Below are 26,757 nucleotides of genomic sequence, written 5' to 3'. Positions count from 1 at the left end.
TATCTTCTGGAATATAACACTCGGTAGCCAGGTGAAAGTCAACAGACGTTTCGGAGGAATAAGTCGCCTCTATATTCAGAATCAAAGCAAGAAAACAGCAAGAAGTGAGCAGGAAACAGTGTCACATCCCTGAAGATAGTGCCCTTCAGTCAGCTTCGCTTTTTCCTTGTACTGATATTTATTGTTTTGCTCTGTAATTTTATGGTTTACTGTTTTCATTCGAGTTATTTTCTCCCCAACAAAATTTGTCTTATCAATTCTCTTCCATTTCTTAAACGGTGAATGTTTCTACTCAAAATCGTTAATCTTCCCAGTTCCAATTTGTCTACAGCTCCGTGTCTCCCGGGTTGCAAATAAACAAAAGAAATGCGTCATTCCACGGTGCCACAGTGGAGCACGCGTAGCACAGCCATTCCTTATGGCGGACGTCAACTTTAACGAACTCGTCGTTATGCTCAAGATTCTCCCATTCTGTGAGAAAGAGATGGAAAGAAGTAATCATCTCGCCTCTGTCTTAACGTTGCAGCACAGCAGTAAATGCAAAACTAGCCGAAAACAACAAAAACTCGGGCCGTACAGAATATATTATTAATATGCGCGCTGAGTGAGCCCTGCACTTCGAGGCGAGATGAATCCCATGGGTGTACGGGAGAGGCGGAACCCTTGCAAGCTCCAAGCATCGTGCAGTAGTCTCAATTCCTCGCGAATATTTCCTCTGCACCACAAAAACAAAATATAGCAACCCCTCGCAGGAGCCAGGACAGCGTGTTCGGTAGAGCGGCTGGCTACGAGCTGGACGACCGAGGAGTCTGAGTTCGAGTTCGGGTAGAATCAAGAATTTTCTCTTCTCCACGTTGTCCAGACCAACTCTGGGGTCCACTCAACCTATCAAATAGGCACCGGTGGCTCTTTCCCCGGGGGTACAACGGCCGGGGAATGAAACTGACCACTCACCGCCAGCTAATGCCGAGTTCAAGAAAATACTGATCCAAATGTCCGTCCCCCCATACGCCTTCATGGCGTCGAACTTAGTTAGTTAAGCACAGGAACAACTTTACCGTTTACCTTTTTACAGTAAACCTTCGTTATAAAGGACCTGGGTATAAGAGGAAAAGTTCTGGGCTGTGTAAAATTGTGAACTTTTTAGATATGTTGAGGTAGGAAGAAGGTTTTGCAGTTAGAAACTATTTAAAGTAAAAAAATGACCCCAATATAAAACGTTTTATGAAATCATATTGTGTGCTTCTATGTTTATTGCATGTATGGTTAGTATCCTATGGAGTACTTCCGTGAATATCCCTTCACTCTTTTATACGGAACATCGGCGGTAACAGACGCCCTGCCCCCGCCCCAGCATCCGCCCGTTGTAACTAGGGTTTACTGCACTATATACACAAGTTAATTTCAAATTCTGTCTACTCTGCCAGTGTAGTAAATGTGGGGTCATAATGCATTTGTGTATACATGCATTTACCAGTAAAGCCATCCTTGCAATATGCCATGGAGGCACAGAGAGTTCTGTGAGGTCAAGGCTCCCACATTTTCTACATAATCGTCTCACAGACTGCGGTGAGGATGTCAACCTCTCGTGCTCCGGCCAACTTCACCCCTAAGAAAGCTTCATATGTAAAACCCCCGCCAATGCTGCCATAAATTTGTATCTCTATCGTAACACAATATTAATTCACATTTCCAACCTAATGCAGTCATTCCAAACTTAATATCAAAATTCATGTCGAAAAATCCTGCTGAAATCAGTTACTCAGCTCACAACAAAGTACAATTCCTAACGCTTTACTCTGATCGCTTCTGAACGTCTTACATTCTTTCTGGCCTCTGTTTACTATATGGGCGAATGGCCTCTGCCTGGGAACATTCAAAGCAGAAGAACTTTTCCGGTCCCCCTTAAAAAACAGCCTCTCTCTGTCTTTCTTATTATTTTAAAGGCCGTGAGACTGGACCCTGTTACAGAACACAAGAACACATGGCTTCAATATCAAGCGAACGGTTTATGTTCAATTCGTATTTTATTCAGCAGTACTTTGTCAAGTAGATTCTAAAGGGTCCTGAAGGTGGATGACACACAGAATTACTGGGTTTTTGGACTTATTCCATCGTCCGGAATTCTAGGCAACAGAGGACACGACGTTTCGGAAACTGGATCTGTTTCCTTTTTCAGGTGAGAAAGGAAGATACGTACTCAGTTGGGCCCCTTGGAAAGAGCTGATCTCAATCACGTTTCGGAAACTGGTCCAGTGATTGAGATTAGCTCTAAGGGGCCCAACTGAGTAGGCGTCTTCCTTTCTCACCTGAAAACGGAAACAAATCCAGTTTCCGAAACGTCGTGTACTCCATTACCTAGAATTCCGGACGATGGAAAAAGTCCCCAAAAGCCAGCAATTCTGAGTACTTTATCAACCCTAGAGATCACAATGCGTCAAACTGAAGAATGGTAGCGAAGTGCTAGTATGGAAGGATGTGAAAGAAATCGATCATGTCTCCTTTTCAGGATAATAATATTTACTTGGAGTGATTAAGGATTGCAATGAAAGGTCTCAGTTTGAATAACCAGACACCGTACGGAAAATTTAACTCGAGATCTCTGAACAGACAATGAAGACATATGTTTAGTGAACCGGTAAGCTACTAGCAGTTAATAGGCCTACATAAAATGTTAAACGGCTCCGTTGTTCTACAGTTACGCCTCACCCGAATGACAAGCCTGCAGTATACTCTGACGGCTGCAGAGAACTTCCCCCGGTTGTTAGGCTATTCATCACACGCGCCTACAACGGCGCACGGGGGCGGAATTACGACCGCTTAAATCAAACAGGATTAAACATTTGTCTGTAATATAGAGAAGCAGAGGGGTATTCCTGGCATGAATTTAATCAAGGACCCACACAAACCAGAAACGTCAAGACATCGCAACTCGCAGAACAGGCGAACAAATTGGATTTGAGTCCTCACACCGGTGCTTATGAGAACTGCTATCTCCTCGCGTGTAACGCTGTGGGTGTATATATCCACATTTTCTTGACAACGGCACTAGCTGGAGGTGAGCGGTCAGCTTCACGCCTCGGCCGCATTAGTCCGAGGAGAAACCCTGGTACCCATTGGATAGGAGGTTGGGTGGACCCCAGAGCCAGTCTGGTCGACGCGAAGAAGAAAATATTAACCCCATCGGGACTCGAACTCCGTCCCCTCGGTTGTACAGTCCGTAGCCAGTCTCTGTACCGACTACACTAACCCGGCTCCTTATAACCCCATATAGCCCGTTGAAAGCCAACCGACGTTCCTCCTCGAAACGTCGACTGGTTTTCAGCGGACTGTATGCCATTATATCCCGCAAGACAGCATTCTTCAGGCTTATATCACGTTTGTCGCATCGCACCCGTTCCTTCTGGTTGGTGACATTCATGAGTTGTCGTTAAGGAGTTCAGGGCGATGTAACCACTCCAAGTAGTGATACTGAACCTCGCACTGCTGCCAGCTCCCGACTATTTCTTGCTTACTGCTGCGGCCATGTTTCGCTTCTCGATGTTGAACGGACTTGTATTTGCGAGGGTGGGGGTGTTGCTGTTTGGGCGTCAGTAAGCGTACCCGCGACGCTTAGATAGAGGAGAGTCATCTGGGTTAGCTGGTCTGCTCAGGTATTCGTACAAATGAACTCCCATCTCACTGGCAGGACAGGAAGAAACTTAAGTTGCCAACCTGCACTCAACCACCACCAAAATTTCACTTAAGATAATATTTATCACTGATTTGCTTAAGAATAACTCCTTAATCCGAGGGCTATTCTTGGATTATTGGAGTCTTGCGGTAATTTACTTCATCTTTACTAAAAGACAAAGAAGTTTTTGAGTAGCTGCACAATTGGCGGCTTCTCAAGAAGGGTTCAGCTCCGTGAGTGTGTGACTGAGTGAGTGAGTACAGCCTTTATTTAAAAAAAATTAAAAGACGAAAGCTGAAATGCAAGCTGCCCTCCATCCAGCTCAAGCCAACCTTGNACTAAGCGCAAGTGTGTGTGTTCCTGCCCATGTACCTACACATTATCCCACTGCGTTCCTTGTCTCTAACGACACATCCTCCTCCTCCTACATGTCACGTTCCCTGTAATATAAAAGGCACGTGTCTACGTGTGGGTGCGTTACCGTAGCAACAATATTCCGAGCACTGGAGTGTAAGGCCAAGTGTCGACGCCTTCAAATATTCCAAAGAAGACAAAACGACCGAAGTCCTCTGTTTTTATGTAGCACTGCTACACTGCACTTAGGACGGAGTTTTTATCATACGTGTACGAGTATATCGTACAGAGTGCAACAGGATGCTTAAATATAATATTGTAGCACTGCTGTTTTGTTTTCATGATATCTTGGTGTGCGTGCATGCGAACCATGTTATAAAGATTTGGGGGTTTCCATCCATCCGATGCTACGAATTCTCGATACTACAATCGTCGTTGAATAACCTCAAAATATACATCCACTATGAAGCCAGAATTTGTTTCCGCATGGCTCTGGCCCAGGTGCTTATATGACCACTCCAAGAAAGGACTGTTGAGAATGGAAGACAGAAAAATAGAGCAACAGTAATTTCTTGAATATCTTGGTGGTGATATTGGTAGCACTGCTACTGCTAGTAATACTACGAGGGAGAGTCAGTAAATAGGTCACAAATGGATATAAAACGTAAAATATGTGACATTTTAACCCGGGGAAAACAATTATTTCTCGACATATCCTCCACCAACATTGATACACATGTCCCAGTGCGCCGAAACCCGCAGCATAGAAGTAACTCGCTGTTATTTGCAGCATCGAGGTCTTCTGACTGTTGTCTCAGCCACTTCCGCACTTTCGTGTCAACCTCTTCGTCATCAGCAAAACGCTTGCCTCCAAGGCTGAACCGCTGTACGTGACAGACATTTCCCATCGTAAACAGGAAACATTTATTTGCGAATACCCTTTTCCCCATCAAAAAAAAAAAACGCACAACAGAACGCTGATCTTCGGTAGCTCACCCCTCAAGCACGATAGCACGATTTCTTGGAGTAGGCAGCCAAGATACGCACCTGCCATGAACGAATCAATTCAAGGGTTCAGAAAAAACTGAATTGGCCGAAACATGACCCTTCGCGATAAATTCTGCAGCTGTACAAATGACATCCATTTGGACAGAGTCCAGCTAAATACAGAATTTTGAAAGCAGATCGTAACTCATAGGAGCTGGTATGGAAAATTCTTATTCCAGCACTGACAGCCAGAGTAAAGCGAGAGCCAGAGATCGTGAAATTTCGTCAGATGTAAACGGGATTGTCTAGTGACTGTCTACTTCTGTTAGACTCGCCACATAGACAGAAACATCTTACGTACTACAGGCGTCCTCCTTTGGACGCAATAACCCTCTAGCAAACAATGGAGTTCGTTCAAACTTGATCGAAGTGCATCCTCGTGTTCTAAGGTGGTTCAGGGGCGCAGGGCGCAGGGCTCAGGGCGGTAAGGGACCGCCTGTCCCATCCAATTGAAACATGCGATTCTGCTTAAGAGTTGTTGAGCTCGCGTCCTCCTTTACCTACCCAACTTTTTATGCTTTCGACGCGTTATATCTCTGAATAATGTGCAACTGTTGTGTTACGGAAGACACGTCTGTGACCAAAAATCATTTTTCAGAAGAAGAATCGAATTTAAGTGTTTATGTTGTAATACAATTAGCTCAGTTAGAAGCCTGGAGGTCACGGTTTCGATTCCCGATGTCACTGGATTTTTTAATTTACCTAATCCTTCCAGCCGCACTATGGCCCTGAGGCCGACTGAGGCTCTAAAATAAGTGAGTACACCAGGATTCTTCCTGGGGGGGGGGTAAAGGGCGGCCGGCGCTTAAAGCTGACCTCACCGCTACTTGTGAGCCGATTTTCTACAAAATGTGAGAACCTCAATGTCTCACAACACTATGGGCTTCCAAGGCGGGGCACAAGGTTACCTTTACTCTTTTACTTAACTGATAACAGAATAAGGTCATTAAAAGTGTTCGATATAATTAAATTTGTAAGTATGAAATCAAACGGGAGGCTCATAGTGGACTTTACACCCACGGAAGCCTGAGATGTGTTGATTTAAAGACGAAGCGGGGAAGCTCTCAAGTAGGGAGACGGGTAGCAAATTTGTAAAGTCCCCCTAGAGTGAGAAACGAAGTCTAACAGCCGTGTAACTTAGCTGTATGATTACAGTTTGCATGCATTAATTGCTAAGCTCCAATCCAGCTCCTAAAAGCACGTGACAAGCGCAGCACGAAACAGGGGCAACGTAACAACGCAGACGTGAACAAGTTGTATAGATTACAGTACCAATGAAAGACTGGACGCTTTTATTTAAACTCTGAACAAAATACATTTTCTTATCATTAGGATTTCGCGCTTGTAATTTGATGTATGTCATCTGCTTTCGGGAATGCCTGGCGTAGGAAGTTGAATGTTTCCACACGTTTCGGCAAACACTGCAGTTGACATTTTCACGTTTAATACCTTTGGGGGGAGGGGAACGTGTTGTATTATACAGAACACGAACTGGCTGTGTGCCGGAGGTAAAACCGAGACTGGGCGAAACAGAGCACGAGGTTTTATCTAACAGCGATCGACTAGATGTTAGTAAAAAAGGGAGATACAAAGCGAAAGCGCTGATTATTCCACGCGATATTCTAAAAATCGTCTACGAGAACTTCAGAGAATTCAAACCGATAGCTTGTACGTGTACGTCATGTCGGTGTCAATGAGTGAAAGTACGAAGAGTGAGGAGGGACAGATGAATCTAGGAGTGACAGAACTGAAGAATGCCCCTCGAAACGCAGTTTTCATGAAACTACAAACATTTTTGCTGGTCCGCGAAGTAGAGGCCATGGTTTTGCGAACAGGATTACGAGGAGAGCGGAGCAGCTAAGGAGACGACGTCCGTTACTGTCCTCATTATGATAAGAACCGTGACAACGGCGCTGAACTCGTCTCACTGGAGACTGTGAGGAACGCTGGACACGATTCGTGCACTCCGCATGTCTACTTGAAAACCCGCAGCCACTGTGTTCCCTCACTAAGGAACCAGATGCTGCTTCAAGGGGTAGCAGCCATGAATAATGAATATATTATCGAAATGTGACGCTGGAAGAAACCGTTCAAATTTTCGTAATAACACCCCCCCCCCCTTCACAGACTTCTTGCCTAGAATAAACGCCACGAAATGAGTGTCCGCTCGCAAAGCTACATCGAGTGGCAATGAAGAAACGGTTTCAACGCTTTGAAGCAAAGTGGTGCCATCTTCTTTAACATTAAAGCGCCGTGCAGTGTTCCTGTGTTCTGCATGACAGAATAACGCGACTGTTCTCCCGGTCCCTGTAGTGGAGACACAGTCGCCCCTTATAAGGCAGGAACTGAGTCACTAATTGCCATTCTGATGAAAACAGTAAAGCCTAAGCCGTCATGAAACACTAACTGCAGTAAACCCTCGCTAATCGGGATTAGTTAGTTAGATTAATGAATCAAAAGATAATTCTAGAAGACAAACAAATGGAAAATTTAATAATATAGGTAGTGCTGATCAAAATACATAAAAAATATCATTGGAACAAATTCTTCATCTGTCAGAAGCTGAAATCGTGGGTCTTCTTCATCCAGCTCAAGCCAATCTTGGATACTTTTGCCTTGTTTTAGTCCCTCCAGCTGCCCTCACCACAGTCTGAATGTCTTCTTACTTCTAAATCCCACGCGTCTTTTAAAGTACGTACCCAACTGTGAACAGAATTATTCACTTTCCATACTTCGTTCCTGGTTATGTGAAATCCGGATTAAATGTAACCGGATTAGCGAAGATTTGCTGTCGTAACGTCCTATTTCAAAGTGTGATCCAGCAGAACCAATTTTAACGAAAGACAACATCACCGTTATTCCACCGGAAGTCACAACTCCTCACTCCTGGACTCAGCAATAACAGCATGGCGAAGTACAGACATACGTTTGAAGCGCATGCAACATGTACGTACGTATGGCCCGGACTGTATGCCTGGTAACGTAAGGTACATCTTCGTAATGGGTGCACATTTCGGATTTGATCTTTGCCAAAAACTACAGGATTCATGGACTAGACCAGGAATGACAAAACTTGTCGTTCTCTGGTGGGAAAGTTACGAACAAGAAGGGACGTACTCGGTCGAGATATCTGCACATGCGTACAAGTTCCGACGGATTTTCAGTTCTTGGTTTCGAATGTGGTTACATAACGATCGAAACAAGCAGATCATTTTGTTTCTGAGAAGACTTTCCAAATCAGATTCCATGTTCTGCTCAAATGAACATAAATAGTAATGACGAAAGAAAATACAACGCTCTTCTTTTTGTATTTAGCTTTCTTCTGGTGACCGTATTTTTGGTATTGGGGAAGGAAACGAGTGTTGGTGAACTACCGAATCAAATGGCGCCGGATAATGCATGGAAAACTTGTAACGCAGGTCGGCAACAAAATCAGCCGACATATACCCTTACCTTGGGGTCCCACACTTCATTAGAAGTGTAGGATTAATAAAGGGCTAATCCAAGCGGAAGCACAACAGATGCGAGGGCCGGTTTCTATGGCCCACCCCTTACATACATACATACATACATACATACATACGTACCCTTACCTAACATACAAACCTACAATACACGCAATAGTAACACATATTTCAGATCACAGATGAATCCGACGAAAAAGAACGCACACTGGCGAACATCTCCTACAAATCTGACAGCACAAAACAAAAATGACGCGACAACATAAAGCAAAAGGAAGGGAAAACACACACACATATATATATTTCAACACATAACTAAATTCTATTACCAATTAAAATATATTATTATTTTTAAGAATTTAAATTTTGTTATTAACTTTCAGCACCCTGTTGCAGAGCGTAGATCTGACTTTGCGTTCTACTTTTTGTCGTGTATGTGCAACGTCAGCTAATATTCTCTCGTTCTCTGTATTATCACAACATGTTTCGGCCTAACGGGCCATCATCAGGTGTACAGTTTGTTGTGGTTAAGATCTCTGTTGCCCACTGTAAAGCTGTCCTGACTGTCTTACGCAGTTGCCTCTAGCTAATTCTAGGTTATGTTGCATAACGGAATCTGATACTAGAGTTTTATTTAAGGTACATATTTATGTATATTCAGTCTCGGCATATCTGATGTTGCTTATGGTTTTGTTGGTTTATCTTTGGTTTGGTGTGCGGATGCCCTGAATGTTTTCGTTGGAGCGGAAGCTGTTTGCTTGGCGGTCAGCCATCTTGATCATTCGTGTGAAGTGTGTGTATGATAGCTGATCGCCAAACAAAGAGCCTCCATTCCACCAAAAACATTGAGGACAGCCACACGCCACACCAAAGATAAACAAACAGAACCACAAGACACACGCTTATACGGCAACAGCCCGCTAACCCACATAACCCAGAATTCGTTCGAGAAGCAGAACTGCATTACAGTGAGCAGCAGATCCAATTCAGCACAACAACCTGTACATGTGATGATGGCCGATTGGGCCGAAACATGTAGTCCTATGTAAGATTTGAGGCTTTCACGGCGGTGACTATGAAGAAAGCAGTCTTCTGGGATTTGGCACCGTGTATATGTGGTGTTAACCGACGTTTCGGACGAACGTATCGCAGACTGCTTTTACCGGTTCTCACGGTCTCTTTGCTTGCAGATTTCTTATATATTTTTCTTCTACCCTGAAGATGGAGGCGATACGTTCCTCCGAAACGTCGGTTAACACCACATATACACGGTGCCAAATCCCAGAAGACTGCTTTCTTCTATGTAGTCCTATACAATAAAAAGAAGACGGTAAGCGAATACTAACCGACGTTGCATACTGACGGCAAAAAGTGGCGTTCAAAGTTAAATTTTAGTATTTAATACATTTTATAATATAAGGGGAATACATAAACAACATATATATGTACAGCACATTACCAATTTGTGAACAGTCGTTAATTTAGGGCGTTGCAGCGGATAAGCCCCACATCAACAAACCCGCAACTGTCTGACAGTAATAAAGTTGTCTTCAGCCCCAGATGCGTGCTTTATTCCAAGAGAGACTGGCCGGCTGATCGTCGATCGTAACGTAACTTTGACTTCGACTCTGTCCGAAGAACATTCTTTCACATGAACTGTAGCGCCAGTTGTCATCAAGATAGCTCCTCAGTAAGGACCACGCAGAAAACACAGCCCCTCTATTGTTGTAGAGATATGTTTACTGCGCCGCTGCATAGCAACAGTCGAGATTCGGACCACATGGAAAACACCGTTCTTTTATCCTCGCGTGCATGTTGCGGCCTCTGTTTACCGAGTCACTGCTTAGCAACGGGTCTATACGCCACAATATCTCTGCCGTGCATTTGCTGCTGACGAAACAGGTAATTATGTTCACTGTGAACACTGCACGGCAGAGTGCAGCAGCAAGACGCATGGGGGCGACAATGACAACGAAGAGAAGCGCTCGCTTACTTACTCAGCACTTACTTATGGGTGTGCGCTACTCCTGGATATAACCAACTGCAACCATATTTGAGAGCAACAAACTTAAAGAAAGAAAATAATGAGGCCTTAAAGCTAGGCTGTGTCCCGTATTAGCTGGAAGACTTAAGGCTTAAGAAGCAATATTAAAGGAAACAAGAGGGGTGGGAGTAAACAGAGAAATCTGGGAAGAAATTAATAGGATGACAGCAAGGACGCTGAGTGCAGGGGGAGAGACTACGAAATTCCAATTCATTGCTTTGGTTTCTGTTTTCTTGAGCCTGTTAGCTTGTTCTGGCTTATAGGTTCCTGTTGCCTTTTGCATTTGGCGTTTGTTTCTTTTCAGGTTGGAGAAAGTTGCATAATGAGGAGCTGCATAAGCTGTACTCTTCGCCAAGTGTAATTGGAAGAGGATGAGGTGGGCAGGGCATGTAGGACACATTGAGGAGAAGAGGAATGCATTCTGAGGGAAAACGCAGAAGGAGAAGACCACTAGCAAGACCCAGACTTAGGAGGGAGGATTAATATTAGGATGGATCTTAGAGAGATAGGAAGGGGTGGTATGGACTGGATTTATGTGCCTCAGGATAGAGACCCAGAGGACTCTTGTGAACACGGTAATGAACCTTCGGGTTCCACAAAATGCTGGGAATTCCTTGAGTAGCTGCCCAAGTTGCGGTTTCTCAAGAAGGGCCCAGTTCCAAGGAGTTAAGTTGTTTTTATTGTCCTGGTCTGTTGGCTGTCGATTCCCTTTGTCATTTCAGTTACAGTACTACTGGCAGCGATAAGCGATGACTCTGGAAACAGCAGCCGTCACTAGGTAACGTCCGCTACATACATGCAAGCAACAATAAAACGACGGTAATCAAACCCGTTTCTAGCCAATGGGCTTACACATGGCGACGAGGCTAGCCCTATGCACAAGCAGCCTTTTACCCGCCAGAAGACTGCTGGTACTCATTTCTGTTAGAGGCTGAATCAACCCAAGGGCCTAAGTGCGGCTGGAAGGATTAGGTCTACTGAAAACTCCAATGACTTCATCGGGAACCGAATCTGAGTCCTTAAGCCCACGGAAATAATTCCGAGCATTTTCCTGCAGAAAAGAATTGTCGTCGCATTCGATGATGATACAATTTAATTTATTTGTCCATCCTTCAGCTCCTTTCTTTTGTCCCCGTACTCATGTGACAGCTTGACTGATTCTTCCAGTCGTAAAGTCTGAAAATTATTCTCTGTTGATGGTTACACGAGGCGGAACACTTCGCTATTTCCAGCAACCACGTTTAATGTTGGGAAAATTCTGTTACAGTAAAGGCCTGATATCAAAGTTGTTCCGTACCACAGAACAGACCCAAAGTGTTACGATAATGAGCAGTTGGAATCAGAAGTCAGCAAAGTGTGAAAGGGGAACGCAAACAGGCCTTTTGGCTGTGGGCAGAATAAGCATGAAGCAGCAGAGCGCTTCGATTAATGGAGAAGAGTCTGAGGGCTATTTCTCTTTCAGCGGAGCAAGACGGCGACAGAAAGTGTGCAGAACACGCAATTAACGCACCGTGTGAAGAGGCTTTCACCCTCAGGACCCGTCCTAACCTGCGTTTACACGAAATTCAGTTGACTTCCAGACAAAAGAGAATCAACTACCGGTCACGTTAATGTCGCACTGAAGATTCAGCCGAGCGACACAAAAACTTTGCCACTCCGTACAGTGGGCGCTGTAGTAAGCGGCAAAGTCGTTTTAGGCATTCCTAAGCTTATTATATTGAGCACGGCAAATGCCAGCCAGTGAATCTTGCGCATTTCACGCGACATAGACACTACAGCTTCGCGCAATCCGGCTAGGTCCAGGCTGCTGGCCTGATTTACCCCTCAGCGAACTTTGAACACAGAGGAAGGTTCTTGTGGCACGTACTCGGCAAGACTCTTACGCTATATAGAGTGTCCCAGTTTTACGCACTGGCCGGCAGCCATTTGCTCCCAGGAAGATTCATCGTACTCATTTCTGTTAGAGGCTGAGTCGCCCCAGGGCCATAGTGCGGCTGGAAGGATTAGGTCAATTTAAAAATCGGGCGACTTCTTCGAAAATCGAACCCGTGACCTACCGGCTTGTAACATAGTGCCTCAACCAAATACGCTACCAAGTGCACGCCTTTTAAAAGGTAAAGATAACCCTGCAACAGGCCATGGAGGTCCACAACCTTGTGAGACGTCGGGGTTCCTAGGTTTTCTAGAAAATCGGCTCACAGATGGCGGCAAGGTTGTCATCCTTACGTGGCGATCACCCTTTTTCCCCCAGGAAGATTCCTGTTACTCGTTTCTGCTAGATTACGTTAACTGAAGAATCCAATGACCTCAACGAGACTCGAACCCGCGACCTTCCAGTTTGTAGCATAGTGCACAAATAACGCAAAATCATAAAAAATGTGCTTCTTTGCTGTAATCTAGGAACGGGTTAAATCTTTACGCAAGGTAAATCTTCTCTCTGGGACAGTAAGTCCTTCCCTTCGTGAAGAAAACCTTACACAAAAGCTCTAAGCTAAGCACAGTGAAAACCGAAAAATTCTGTAGCAGAGCGAGGAAAATAGTACGAGGGGAAACTAGGAAGGGGTGAGTTGGGGGAGGGAGGCTACGCGGTTTCAATTCCAGACGGCTTGACTCCTCTCCGCATTTTCCGAATTTTCCTTTCACCGTTTGTTACTGTGAGGCGTGCTACAGAAGTTGCGGCCGTTACAGCAGCAAACTGCTCCACTCAATTTGCTCGCAATTTGCCGCGTCATCAGTCTCCTGGGTTCCAAGGAACAGTTTCCTCGGGATCCCCCGCTCAGTCCTTGTAAACAAGTTGTTACATGGAGCATGTGTATGCCGCGCACATACCCACAGGATGGCGCTGGGTGGGACTCAGAGCCTCTCTGAATCTTCAGGAAGGGAGGAGAACTCCCGCCAGTCCGTCATGGGCCTTTCTACTGACCAAAAACTCCCGCCTCAACGTGTTACGTAATGATACATTTCATACAGACTACACAGAAAGCTGTAATTCCAAGAGTATTATTTTGTTGCTTCTAGACCCGTTGCTATGCAGTGCCGCTGTAAACAGCGGCCGTTGCTAGGTAACACACGCAATAATAGAACGACGGCGTTCTGCAACCCGTTTCTAAGCAACGGGTCGATAAACACGCCTAAAACAATAGGGGCATTGTTAGAAACAGTGTTTGTATTCGGTCCGTACAAAGTGGTTATGAAGAAGAGTTCAGCTGAGGATCGGCAGTCGAGCTCCGGAGAAAATTCCTGACACCCGGATTCGAAATCCGCCCCCTCGGCCGTTCATCCTGTGTGGAGGTGGGTTGGAATACGAGTACATCCACCGTAGCCCTTCGAGTCGTAGAAGGCGAAGAAAAAGGAGGCCAGTGCCNGGGGGGGGGGGGTAAAACAGGACCACCCTGTTCCTAGATGACATAAATAGGGGGACCTGGCCTTCTGGAGTGAGGAAATCTCGAGTCTGAGACAGGAAAATATGGTCATGAGTCCTGCGGGACTCGGACCCGAGAATAACTGCGCTTGCGAGGGCCAGCAACAACTGTGAACGAGAGACCCATCCCCTCGTGAGAGAGGATGTTACATAAAGACTCTAACCGTAAGTGTTCGTTTGAGAAAAATGCGGGTTCTGGATTTCAAGGGGCTTGGCACCAAGAGGAACTGATTGGCGTAAAGTCATTCTGACTCTGACTCTAATAAGTCATTTTAGAGTGAGTCTGCCGGCAGAAAGACCAGACCGAGTATGAGGGTGTCCTGACACAGTCTTCCCTGGTTAAGGCGTGGAAGGTTGGAGGAACCCCCTTGTTGTAAGTCGTTGCGTAGCAACGCCGAGATAGCTGTGAGACAGACGCCGTCCAGTAACGACGTGTACACAGAACCCGATGAAGCTACGGCGTTGGAAGCCGTTACCAGACAACCGGAGAAGACTTAGGCTGGGGCCACACGAGCGCACAAAATGTGTCCGTTGTAACGAACGTCGTGACGTCCGTTGGAGAAATAAAGAAGAGAGGCGAATGCTATGCTTTCTTCTGGCTCCATTGCAGACAAAAAACTACGCACCGCATTCTGCAACTGTGTGGTGTCCTCAGCAACGTCCGTCATAAAGTACGTTCGTTGCAACGAACGTACTTCGTGCGCTCGTGTGGCCCAAGCCTTAATGCGTGCTGTAGTAAACTGTAGAGTGTATGAATTAATGACATTGCTGTAGTTACTTGTATTTACGATCTCCAAGTGTTTAATATGTCCGATTATCAATCGGAACCCCGTCTATAATCACTCAATACGTAAGAATATTAAAGTAGATAGCATATGCAGTAAAATAATGTTTTATAGGCAAAACGGGCTACATTCGGTATATAGGATGAGCCGGACTGACGTTTCGGAGGAATGTGTCGTCTCCATTTTCAGTGTCGGATAATAAACCAAGGAAGAAACCAACACGAAGCGGGGAGCACGGCGTTATATCCCAGAAGGCAGAACTTTTATTACGCGCACTAAATCATCTCTGAGAACGCAATCTGAACTGACAGCAGAATGATGGAGTATTGTAATTGATTTCACAACAGATCGACGGGAAGAGACGGTAAATAGAGCCGTTTTTGTCGCGGAGTTGTCACTGAATTCAACTCTTACCGTCGCTGGAATTGACTTTGTGCTGGTTCCTTCAGCTGAGACTTGGCTCCATCAGCACAAAAGAGCAGGAGGTATTCACAAATTATGGCGGTGACTGTGATATTCCCTCACGGAATTCACTTCAACTCGAAACCAGTCAAGTAAAAACCGACGTAATGGAAAAACGAAATTTGAAGAAGGAATCTTTCTTTCGGAATCCATTTGATTACCCTTCAGACGTGCCTTTATACAAACTTTCCTCATTCCTCTTTCCGTCTTATCGCAAAATAGAAAGACGTATTCAATCGCAAGGATTCCTCCCCAATATATCACTGCACATATGGACGGCATTGCCGGCACAACAGTTACCGCAGTCTGGGAAGCACTCAGAGTGGCTGCTTCCCTTCAAACCGCGCTCCAGTCTATAGGGTGAGGGCACGAAGGGATGCAAACAATGGAAAAGTTTTACGAGATCTCACTTCCTCACGTTACGACATTCTGAGATGCTACTTCAGAGGTTTGCTGAAGTACTCTTTCAGTATCCTGAGTACACGGGGTTGGATGGTAGGATGGCCATGTAGAAGGAAGTGTATGTGACCGAACCGAGGTAACCGAGGAAGATCACAAAGAACCTCAGGTCGGCCTGTGTTCCTGCTGAGAATAGAACTGAGTATCTCTCGAACAGGGGGCACGCGGGACCGTACTGTGCTACGAGTCGGAACGTCGCGGGTTCGATTTCCGATGAGTTCAAGAATGAACTGTCCAGCCCGTGGTGCCTCGCTAGACAGGGGCCTGCTACGGGCCCGTGGGAACACAAATACCTACCTTACAAAGTAGCACACAGGCTTATCGGCACAGGTGGGATATGAAACAGCGACAAAGAACAACCATTCTCAGGGATCCAGTGTTGTTTTCTGTAGGATACGTGACGCTGTTTGGGAAATGGATACAAACGGCCCTATTTAGGGCCACTTAGTGTCTTGCAGGGTGGTAAATTTCACCTTGGGTATTTGAATATTTAGGATACTACGACAATCCCAGTGTATGATTCTACCCTAACGAAGGAGACAGCAGGTTCCTGCGAAACGTTTGGTCCCTCCAACCTGTCTACTGCGCCTAATTATATCTCCAGTTATTGTCCACATTCGCCCAAGTACGAGTATTAACGTTACGTGGAAGCGACTAGATTTAAAGTCGCATTCGTATCTTTGAACAAGGAATGGCTTCGTATAACTATGTAGCATACTAGGAACATGGTCCCGGCATTTCCCCTTGGCTTGGCGTGCTGTGCTGCGACATTATCTGGTCTTACACCCAAACAAACTTCGAAATGAATTGTATCGGTTTGGTCTGAAATGCACTTCTCGGGTTAAGGAGCAACTTTAGAAGAAGGGGAATGTAGCTGGTGTTGCGCGCTGTAAGAGGTAAAGCTGTCCCTGTAACAGGGGTGGAGGCCCAAAGGGTTATGACACGTCGAGGCTCTCACATTTTCTGTAGACAATCGGCTCACAGATGGCGATGAGGCTGTCAGCCTCACGCGCCGGCAGCCCTTTAACCCAGGAAGATTCCTGACACTCATTTCCGTTAGAGGCTGAGCAGACTCCAGTCATATATCACAGTTGGAAACATTAGATCAATTGACAAACCCAATAACATCATCGGGGATCGAAATCGCGACCTTTCGGCTTCTAGAATAGTGGCTTCGTAAGGGGCTGCAACACCCGCGATCTGTTTTCTGTTTAAAAGAGACCGATCGTGTGGATATTGGACAACTGCCAGTTCAAACATATAGTACACCAGTGGCGTAAAATAATTTAGAATTCAACACAAGTTTGCATGTGAGACGGTGAATAAGAATTGAAAAAGAAATGCCTGTTTAACATTTTGAAGGAGAGGGAGTGAGCGAGTGCGAGAGAGAGAGAAGCGGAAGGATGGCGATGAGCGTGAGAAAGTTTTCCGACTGCGAAGGTTCCCAGGCAGTGCCCGCTTTTCCTACCGGTAAAGATTCGTTGGAGACGGGGTAAAGCCTTCGGAACTAAAGAAGGCAGTGCGTTAGAAGAGAATCTCAACAGAGCATTTGTTGCGCTGGGAAGGAATTTTGCCATTCCTATTGGCAGGACTGCATTACGGTGAAATTTTATACTTAACTTACACCGTGTTTCAAAATGGATTTCCTAACGCATAGAAAACACACTGCAGCACTACGTAAAAAGCTCAGAAATTGTTATTTATGGAAATTATCGCTGACTGCTTTGTTTTGTGTAAACTAACAACACTAACATGTTCGTCACTAATGTCTGGTGGGGATCAGTGCTACAAACATCGAGTCCCTAATGTTCTGCTGAACTTTCTCGCCACTAGTGTCTCATCTGCGCCTCGGTTACATCAATGTTTCATGTAGCCAGTGCTGTCAACATCTGTCTTTCCGTCCGCAACTTCGCCTACACACCATGACTTATTAAACAAGCAATGCTATTCTCGAGGACATTTTCTCAGTGTCTGTAACCTGACAGCTTAAACACACCAAGCGTTTCATACCGTGCCTTCCTGCCTAGTGCAGTCGATGGCATTGCTGGCTTCACACGCTGCATCTGAATCCAGGCGAAAACGCGGCAACACTCACAGCAACAGCAGTGCGGGCTCTGAGGAACAAGGAACCGACGCGTCATCTGGTGCCTGTCTATTCGCAGGCCAGAAGCGAGAAAAACTGACAATGAAAGACACTGCACACACTTCCGGTCGTGCAGAAGAACAGAAAATCCAATCGCAGTCGAATCATGAGTCTCTTGTCAGTTATAATTATAATGTTGGGGCCGAGGCTGGAAAAGAGTCGCCAGCCTGCACACACACAAAACGTCACCCTTCAGAACTTCTAAAACTTTTCTTATAAAATCTATCGTTTTAAATTTTTTTTAAAATAATTACAAAAATCAAGTCGAGATACAAACAGCTGACCCAATATTAACAATAATCATTGTAGTCTTCCATGGTGTTTTTGATGTGGAAGAAAAAGCAAAAGCCATAAGCGCCATGCAAAGATGTGGCGTCGGTGAGTCGCCCTGAAGTTTTCCTCTGTTTATGTCGACAGGTTTTCACCGCATTAATTCCCCGCGTTTTCATCATAAGTACCGTAATTCATTTCTCTATTAATAATTTTTTAATATTGTTGCATTTAGACTCGTTGCTAGGCAGCGATCGCGATATAAGCAACTGTACAACGGCCATCGGAGTTCGAGTCCAGGTAAGATCAAGAACTTTCTCTCCTCCAAGTCGTCCAGACCGGGTCTGAGGTCCACCCAACCTCCTATCCAATAGGTACCGGGGGCTCTTCCCCTGGGGGTAAAGCGGCCGATGCTTGCAGCTGACCATTCAGCTACAAATGGTACCGAGGTCAAGAAAATTAGTTAAGCAGTGACAAATTTACCTTTTACAACGGCCGTTACTAGGCAGTGACCCGTAAAAAACAGAGAAACGGTGTTTCCTATGCGGTCCGTGCCGAGGTGTTATAAGCAGGGCCAGGTGACTCTTGGAGTTAGTTACTAAGGATCAGTCATTGTGAGCTGTTGCTATTAGAAGCTCGTAGCTGAAGCCGGGGACCGTTCGGGAACCCAGAAGAAGGGGAACGGCGGCTGTTGGATGCCGCTACCAAGCAACGGCTTCGAACATGTGACCGTGGACACTAATGTACGTGCATAATAGTAAAATGCAAAGTGCTGTCACGCGCTGCAACAACACTGACCCCACAAGTACGAATATTTACAGATGAAATGTCGTCCGAAATCAAATGACTACTGAAAACTGAGGAACTATGTGATAATATGCAGTTGGAGTGTCATCTCAGTATTTCACTGTGTGGCTACATACGTATCGGATGAATCAAAACTAACAATACCCTTGAGTCATGGAAACGTCAGCTGCAGTAGCAATTAACATGCGGTAATGCATACGCGCAGCAGTTTGCGGGTAGATTTACAGCTGCAATGAGACCCGCTGTGGCATTCCCTGGATTGAAGTGCGGCCCGCACAGTAACAAAACCGTCTGACTGCTTGTCGAGTCTGATTAAAGTCGCCATAACGACGATTACCGAGTTCCGGACAGTTTAATGGTCAAGAAGTTAATGGCTTTAGGCTGAAATACTGTTAAAGCATATTTATGATTGGACACACAGACACAGAGTTTGGATTTCATTCAAAAAGTACTATCCGTGCTGTTAGTTCAGACCCTTCTCAACAAAGTGCGCACTGGTATCCGTCACGGTCCTCTGACAGAGATAAAGGACGTATTTGGGTATATAACGGTCCGAAGGGCTCCATACATGGCCATTTTTGCAAAGTTCGTTTTATGCAATATCTCTTGACGCACAACAGGACCCCCCATTTGTTGAGTGATCTCCAGAAGTGTCGGCACGAGGGGAGCAGCGTGTTTAGCAATAAGTCTTGTATGCATTATACGAGGGAGAGTCAGTAAACAGGACACAAATGGAAGCAAAACATCTGTAATGGACGTAATAGTTTTTCTATGTGTATCACTAGGTAGCAGCACAGTCCAGCTCTAGGACAGTCTACGTAGCTGACGCGCATACGCCATGTAAACAGGCTGATTTCAGCAGTGAAAATGGCGACCGTGCTTGAGGAGTGTACTAACGAAAGGCAGCGTTTTATTGTACGTTCTTTTGTGGGCAAAAGGAAGTGCAAACGATATTCATACAGAAATATTTCTTAATTACGATGGGGAAGTGTTCGTCGCGTAAATCGGTTCACATGTGGGTGGCAAACGTTTCGCTGACGACGAAGAAGTTGAAACGGAGGTGCGGAAGTGGCTGAGACAACAGCCAAAACACTTCTATGCTGCGGATTTCGGCGCACTGGTAAAGCGACTGGACAACTGTATCAATCTTGGTGGATGATATGTCGAGAAAAAATGTTTCCTCCCAGGTTTTAATATCACATTCTTTATGTTTTACGTTTTATATACATTACTGATTTATTTACTGACTCCCCCTCGCGTTTAAATTCTCATGTGAAATTAGTCCGAAGGGCATTTATTTTCTTCCGTGCCATGCCTGTAATCAAGGTCAGTTCCATTCCATTCAATTTAGCTATATTTTGTGACTTTCCAAGTTTTTATTACTACATCGCTTTTGACGTCCAAGAATTCTGTAAACTGTACAATTTAGTAAATCTCCTTCAGAACTCTTGTTACTAGATGTTGGCAAGCGTGAAAATGTTTGTGCAAACAGCACCATTCACAGCACGACGATTTGTACAACATTTTTTCAAATAAAAATATAAAACACACTTGGATTGTATGCCGCAGTTGCATAACATGTAAATCAGCTTAGGTAGTTGTCAAATTTACTACGCATGAGCTAAGCTGGGCATAGTTACTCAACATCGGGACATTTCAGCTAGAGTACGTCACCCTCCCTCTCTCCGTCAGTGCAGCTGCAACCAGTGCCCCGATATTTGTTGCCATACATCTCGTTACACGTCGCCCACAGGCCAGGTATACAAACACAGCCTGTACCTGCAGGCATGTACAGAACTCACGGTGTGCCCTGTAATTCTGCGTCACGCAGGAGAAATCTCTTCTCACCGCGAGACATGATTGGCGCATGCACTTAATGTTTATGGGATCAACATATATTGCTGCAACATTATGCGTCATGAATATTTTACACTTCATTGTCAAACCTTATTCTAGTATTAGCTATGGGCCGGTTTTACAGAATTATTTTTTCCCTTTCGTTAAATGTTACTGTCACCAGGAGCCGAGAGAGTGCAGTCGGGCGGCTACGGTCTGGATGACAGAGGGGTCGGAATTCATGTCCCGGTAGGGTCAAGGATTTTCTATTCTCCATGTCGTTCAGACCGGTCCTGAGGCCCAAGCAGCCTCGTATCCAATGGCTACTGGGGGTTAATTGGCCAGGATCTAAATCTAACCACTCACTTCTAACTAATGCCAAGGTCAAGACAACATGGATTTACACATCCAGTCCCCCCATACGTTTTCATGGCGTCACTATTACCTCGCTGCACAAACACAAAGAAGAAATATACGTTTGTTATGAATACAACAGTTGTTCAGTGCCCTCCTCAGAGGCAGCTTCCTTTGTGCCGTACTCTTCTCCCTGCAACTGCTGCTGGCCGTGCTAACCTGCTCCTCTGCAATGCCATTGGTTGGTTGATCCGTCTAGTTGCCAGAGGATGTCTTTCTTCCTCGACCACATGCTGGACATATCTAGAAGAAGCACACGGATATAACGCCGCGCATTCCGTTGAGTCAACCGACGTTTCGGAGGAATATATCGCCTCCATCTTCAGGGTCGGATAATCAGCCGAGGAAGAAACCAGCGTGGAAGTAGATGGCAAGCAAATCCTACACATTTAGACCAGCCCTCTGCACTCACGTTAATCCCTGTCGTTCCAAATAAACAAAGCAATTCCTGCAGTTTGAAAGAGACTTTGTTCCTGGCTAATTGAATTTCAGTCAGACTCCATATTAGTTTAGGTTACAGCGATAAGATGGGCGTCTCACACAGTTTCGTCTACGGCATACTTGCCGCACCGGATTTCCACAGCCTTCAGAGTTTCCATTAAGTTCCCATTTAGGGTCGCGCCATAGCTCAAGCGATTAGTTGCTGGCTTCCCAACGCGGCGGCCCGGGTTTGAGCCCGTGTCGGGTCAAGTGGGATTTTCGGTGGACAAAGTGGCGCTGGGGCAGGTTTTCTCCGAGTACTTCGGTTTCTCCTGCCCATCTTCTTTCCACCAACTGCTCCACAATCACCCTCACCTATCACCTGGTGCTGGTACAATAGGCCAGAAGCGGCCGCAGTACAAGGTACTTAGTCCCACCCCACCTGGCTAAGTTCACGGAAACAGGTAGAGTAAACCCTCGCTAATCCGGAGTAACTGGTATGGCAAGGGGGGGAAGGTGATCCGGATTAGTGAAGCAAAATAGAGGCCTAAAGAACAAAAAACTTACAACACATATACGTGGAAAATTTTAAGAATAAGCAGTGCTGATGAAACTAAAGAATACATTTATTCATCGATAGAAGACTCAGAAGTTGTGCTTGTTTCTGAACGTAACAATACAGGTTTGAAGAAACTGCCTCAAGTTTTGTCTGAACAGACAAGTGACTCCCCTGCCTTCCTAAGTACCACGTGTCTCTTAGTACTCAACTGTGAACAACGGTTTTCATTTTTCGATCCGGATTAAATGTTACAAGATTAGCGAGGTTTGGGTGTAATTATCTATAATCTGCGAAGTCTTGCTGCAGAAAATTTACAGTGCACGTACTAATTTCTGTCCACACTGTTCAGGAAATGCCTAGGCACAGTATAACACAGACTGTCCTCTGAAATATCTCTCTTCTATACTCTCAGTAATAATACATCCTCCTGCTTTCACCTGAGAGTGTCACACTGACTGCGGTAACTTAACAGAGAGACCTCTCCCACGCTACACGGCGGCATATGCAAGGGCACCACAGTCCTCAATATTCATCGCTGGGAGAACTTCAGATCTCAAGAGATAATACGTATAAGTCAGAACTAACTTCATGGTAGAGATTTACCTCAAGTTTAAAAGCTGCTCAGTTGGTGAAGGAATCCCACTTTTCAGATAATCGTTAACAGTCACAGCCGTGTTCACAGTAGAGCGTAATTGCGTCACTTTCTACGCCAGTTGCACGCTATTCCCGAAATCTTCGACTGTAACATGACCTGCCCATTTATATGTACGGATTTCACGCGAACTCCTCACCTCACGCGAGACGATCATAATGTTATTTTGTCAAATTTTCGACCCTGTATTTAAATTAAATAAGTTAGAAAAAAGGGGAGACTGTCCCTGTAACAGGCCATGGATGCCCGAGGGTTGTGGGAAGTCGAACCTACCATATTTTATAGAAAATCGGCTCACAGATGGCGGTGGAGTTTTCAGCCTTACGCGCCGGCCTCACCTTTACCCCGAGGAAGATTCCTGAAACTTATTTCTATTAGAAGCTCAGTCGACCCCAGGGCCACATTGCGGCTGGAAGTATTAGGTCAAGTGAAAAAGCCCTTTGCCTATTGCTGCTCCGCGGGAACGTGTTTATCTAGCTGTTCCCTAGCAACAGATATACATGTCACAATATAAAGGGAAAGTGGATCCATATATCGTGTTACGAATAAAATAGTAATATGGCGTGTTTCTATCATTTTCACTAATCACCTTTATATGCAAAGATTATTTCTATACCGAAATGTATTAAGACGTATTTAAAACTTATCTTAAAATACTAAATATTAAACTTATAAAAATACCAAATTCGGGATTTTTCTGTGGTTTATTCCCAACCTAAAATTTTGATCTTATTCGCAACACACGGATAGGAGGCACAATTCAGTACTGTAAGGCTGTTTATGTACCGCCTGACGATGGCTGCGGGAGCAGAAACATGTAGCAACACTGCACAACCAGTAAACTCAGAGATGCACCGCGGAATGTGAGTGAGTTTACTGCTGTTTGTTTCTGTTGCGTTTGATAGGAAAAAGCGAAAACACATATGTGAAAGTATTCATGATTCTGGATTCAAATCTCGGTCAGGACACTGACTACTATGAATGACGTTAAAGATAGTTTTCTTCAGCGGATGCAGGCTAATGCCGGGATAGTACAATCCTTGGGCAACGTTCCCACCTCATGACTCAAGGTACGCGGGTTCAAACCCGGCGGAGGTCGTGGAATTTTTAAGGGCGGAAAAATTCAGGGAACAATTCCTCCGGGAGGGACTTTAAGCTGTGGGTCCCGTGTCGTAGATTTACGGCACGTCAAAGATCCTCATGTCTCTAGGAGACCTCTGAGCAAAATTAGGCAAAAATTTCCCGCCCAAGTTGTTTCCNCCTTCCATATCTGCATCCATCTTACCATCTGACGCTATATGGTAACTTACTGACAGCCTCGTTTAATGCTCTACAACTAAAGGAATGAAACTGTGGAAAGGAAACTTAACATGACCAGAACTATGCTCTGGGATGCGGTGACGTATAATCCTGTAAAGTTAATCGATGTTTCGAAGGAATGTACTGCCTCCATCTTCAGGGTATAAGGGTAAATTAAATATGTATATAACTAGAAGCATGAGGAAAGAAAATATGTTTGTTTATTTATTTATTTAGCTTGTTCCTTTTCCGACAATGAAGATGGAAGTAGTATGTTCCAACGAAACGTCGGTGAAGTTCTAGAGGACTACACAGCGTCACATCCCATTCATAATCACCGCTGCAAGCTCCACAGATCCGACAAATAAGTAATTTGCTGGCGAATTTATGAGCTTCATACCACCAGAAAAATATGTCACAAAATTTGGCAGGTTTAATTCTGCGTTTAAGGAACAACTGTCTACCCACTACAGAGAAGCAGACGCTTTGTCATCTTCGTTCCTTGTTCCAGGGTAATTCCTGTCTGCTCAAGCGGCTCCCGCTTTTGCTACAGCGCTTAACCCGTGTCGTCGGCTCGTTATACTGGGATGTTTTAATTATGCATTACGAGGGTCGCACCGCGCAGACGCACGAGTACGGAAGCAAGGAAACAAAGTTCAAAGGTAAAAGCAGATCCGTCACGCGAAGCATTGTAACTGACTCCACACAGCCGAGCCCTTCTAGAGAAGCCACCAGTTGTGCAGCTACTCAACAACTTCCCAGGATTTTGTGGAACCCGAAGGTTCATTACCGTGCTACAAGAGTCATCTACTGATCTCTTGTAGCTGAGGCTGGGAACACTTCGGGAAGTCATAGGAAGGGGAACGTCCGCGGTTGGAAGCCGCTACCGAGCAACGGCTAGTGAAAACGTGACTGTGGACACTCGCGTGTGTGTGTGTGTGTGTATGTGTAACAATGAACTGTAAAATGTAGTCATGCGCTCTATCAAAGAGTCCAGTACATCCGGTCATCAAAATCAAAGAGTCCAGTACATCCGGTCATCAAACGAAAAAGCCGTCTACAGCCAACTCCATGCACGTGACCATATGTACATCATCAAAATTCTCCGCGTTTTTCCCACACAGCGTATGTGTTTCCTACGGTTTCAAAATCGTGTTTATTTCCCTTAACAGCATTAATCACTTAATATTTATAACGGCGAGACCGTGTGTTGTCTGTTAAGCAGGAATGGAACTGTTAAGTGTTATTCGGAAGAATTCGTATCTCGAAACTATACACATCACGAAGGAGTGCGTAGACGAGGGAAGAAAATCCACGTATTTTCACCTCGGCAGTGGATTGATATGAACGGCTAACATCCGGCCCAATCCAATTTTCCAAGGGGAAAACACGGACTTGTCTGTTATGTATCCTGTACAACCAATAAAGGCCCCCAGAGATGGTCTGGACTCGTTGGTGAAGAGAAAGACCCTTGAAGATTTTCTGATTTTTGGACATGATGTGGTACAATTACAAACGTTTCGGAGAAATCTGCTGCCTCCATCTTCAAGACAGAAGAGGACAGGCTTTACAGTCACGACCTTGAGAACTTCAAGTCAAAGAAACATTTCTACACCTGTTGGGGATTAAATTCCGGTCATCCAGCCCGCGACCAATGACATTACTGAGCTACCATAGCCACATTTTAATATTATCCTCAAACATGTAAGAGTCGGTACAGCTCAGTAGGTACAGCGACGGGCTATAGATTGGGCGGCCTGGGTTTGATTCCTGCCAGTGCAAGTTTTTGCTCTTATCCAGAACGTCCAGACTTTTGTGTTCACCAGCCTCCTACTCACTGGTAACCGGGGGCTCTTTCCTTGGCGGAGTAAAGCGACAAGGGCGTGAAGCTGACCACTCACCTCCATCTAGTGCCGAGGTCAAGAAAAGTGGAGCTATATCTCCATTCTCCAATACATCCTCATGGCATAGTCCTCAATTAAGTTCAGGGAGACCGTTACATTTATCTACCTGTCTGTCTGTCTGTCTATGGCTCTACAGTCCTTTTGCTGGACCGTTTCTTTCAGTTCCTTAATGCTACACATAGTCTTAGGAACCCTTGGGCTGGGGATCAGCCTGTCGCAAGGCCACTACCTACACAGAGAACAACACAAAACAGAATAAAAGCATAAATCTTTGCCTGGAGTGGGGTTCGAAACCACGGTCCCAGCGTTCGAGCGAGCGAAGACAGTTCATGCCTTAGACCGTGTGGCCAGTGTTCGACTACAACTTTACATTTGCCTTACCTCAAACCTGCAGACGAGCCAGTTCTAGTCTCCTGTAAGTACCGAACATGCAACTACGCTAGGCAATTTCCTGTTTCACACAACGAAACTTTCTTAACGTGTCGACGTCAAGGCAGCCGCCAGGAACTCAATTGCTTGTCTAGCGAGCCTAACAACTCCCATACTCTCCAGCTAAATGACGTCACAGCTCGTGTCACGCGTGCGCTTCAGTATGAAGTTTATGAGCGTAAGGATTGTGTTAGAATCTTACGGAAACAGAATTATTCGTAAGATACATGGCTTAAACGGGATTAAGAATAAATTCCCAATAAACATTCGTTGCAGCCAAAAGTCTGAAAGTAACTTCTCTATATATTTACAAAA

General features: G+C 45.2%; 1 protein-coding gene across 4 annotated transcripts in view; it reads right to left on the bottom strand.

Moving 5' to 3' along the window:
* LOC111862707 overlaps positions 1–26,757 on the bottom strand; it is a 268,559-nt gene that overhangs the window by 62,344 nt on the left and 179,458 nt on the right. The window contains exon 1 of one of the 4 annotated variants that reach the window (XM_023848327.2): positions 26,395–26,509. The exons of the other annotated variants lie outside the window; for them this stretch is intronic. The gene's annotated coding sequence lies outside the window, so the exon portion shown is untranslated. Of the gene's footprint in view, positions 1–26,394; positions 26,510–26,757 lie in introns of those variants that run through there. 4 annotated transcript variants of the gene reach the window in all.

Source organism: Cryptotermes secundus, unplaced genomic scaffold, assembly GCF_002891405.2.
Source record: "Cryptotermes secundus unplaced genomic scaffold, Csec_1.0 scaffold5, whole genome shotgun sequence".
NCBI classification, from domain to species: domain Eukaryota; kingdom Metazoa; phylum Arthropoda; class Insecta; order Blattodea; family Kalotermitidae; genus Cryptotermes; species Cryptotermes secundus.
The sequence above is the reverse complement of the archived record's forward strand: the minus strand, read 5'-3'. Positions and strand labels throughout refer to the sequence as shown.